This window comes from Bison bison, unplaced genomic scaffold (genome assembly GCF_000754665.1).
Source record: "Bison bison bison isolate TAMUID 2011002044 unplaced genomic scaffold, Bison_UMD1.0 scf7180017860443, whole genome shotgun sequence".
NCBI classification, from domain to species: domain Eukaryota; kingdom Metazoa; phylum Chordata; class Mammalia; order Artiodactyla; family Bovidae; genus Bison; species Bison bison.
The window spans coordinates 2,530,729-2,532,374 of NW_011491015.1; the positions used below are offsets into that span (position 1 = coordinate 2,530,729).

At 44.3% G+C, this 1,646-nt stretch overlaps 1 protein-coding gene across 1 annotated transcript in view; it reads right to left on the reverse strand.

Moving 5' to 3' along the window:
• The window catches only part of SV2B (synaptic vesicle glycoprotein 2B), a 97,733-nt gene that overhangs the window by 33,690 nt on the left and 62,397 nt on the right, over positions 1-1,646 (reverse strand). The gene's annotated exons all lie outside the window — the stretch shown is intronic.

The following is a 1,646-nucleotide window of genomic DNA, read 5'->3' on the forward strand; positions in this document are numbered from 1 at the left end:
GTTAGATATTGGAAAAGGCAGGTCTTCACACATTCCTCCCATAATCCAAGAGGTCATTAAAGCCAATTGAATTCCCTGGGTTGAGGGGAATGAGTCTTTGGCCATGGGCGGTGGTGAACAAAATAACTTCATAGATGAAAGTTTAAAATCTCACCAAAAGATTTTAGTTGATAATAGCAATTTATTGAGCACTTACTGATGTGCCAGAAACAACTGCACTTTATCCATACAATGAAACAGCCTCTTAACACTATAAATGGGCCCCAACACTGGCACGGGAAGAAGGGTCATGTTATCTGGAGGTGAATAAAATGACTAGGGTGAGAGACTACTATTTAAGAGAGGAGCCAGCTAATCATCGATCACATTATATTTCATTTACTTTATTGCTGTGGATGTTATTGCAAAGGTTCTCTGTTTTCTGCATTTAATATTCACAAGGACACAGACAGCTGCTGACCCAACATTCATTCCCTGCTTCTTCCTTGGGAACAGGAAGTTGATTTTCTTTGGGTGTCAGTGCTCAGGAAAGCTAACGGTATCATCAGCTGAGAGGCAAATCTTGATTAGTCTGAAGTCATCAGGAAATCACATCCCGATCACCAGTGGCTAGTTTAGCCCTAAAGCATGTGACACACACATTTGGCTAATATAATGTCGGGGTGGGGAGAGTCTGCTGGCAGCTTCAGAGAAAGGTTTGAAGTGAAAGTGTTAGTCGCTCAGTCATGTCGGACTCTTTATGACCCCATGGACTGTAGCCTGCCAGGCTACTCTCTCCATGGGATTCTCCAGGCAAGAATACTGGAGTGGGTTGCCATTTCCTTCTCCAGGGGACCTTCCCGACCTGGGGATCGAACCCCAGGTCTCTTGCATTGCAGGCAAATTCTTTAACATATGAGCCACCAGAGAAGATGAGAAAGGTTTCCTTGATGTTAAAAAGTGGAGCTCAGGGACTTCCCTGTTGGTCTAGTGGCTAAGACTCCACATCCTCCCAAGGCAGGGGTCCAGGTCAGGTAACTAGATACCACACATCATAACTAAGACTTTCCAAGCCTCATCTAAAATAATAATAATAATAATAATCCCCCATGCAGCAACTAAAGATTCTGCATGCTATAATGAAGATCAAAGATTCCACATGCAGTAACCAAGACCCAGCAGAACCAAGTAAAAAGAAAATTATTTTTAAAAAGTCAATCTCAGAGAAAGGCAGCCTCTTCCTTGTTGGGACACTTTTCCATGTCCGAGAATGCCAAGAGCAGTTGCAGACATCTTGCTGGCAGATGAGAACTAGCCTGAGGCTGAATCCCCACCTGGAGGCTGCCTCTCCATGGAATTCTTATTACAAAGGATCAGAAATTTCCTTGTTGTAGAAGCCACTAGAGTGGGTTGCCTGTCATAGCCAAAAGCATCCAATCTGACACAGACTCTATATGAGTTAGAACCAATGGTAACCCTCTCAATGTACAGATGAGGCATGGGAAGCACAAGAAAATTAATGAACTTTTTGTTCAGTTGCTAAGTTGGGTCTGACTCTTTGCAGCCCCATGGACTGCAGCACACCAGGCCTCCCTGTCCATCACCAACTCCCGGAGCTTGCTCAAACTCGTGTCCATCGAGTCGGTAATGCCATCCAACCATCTCGT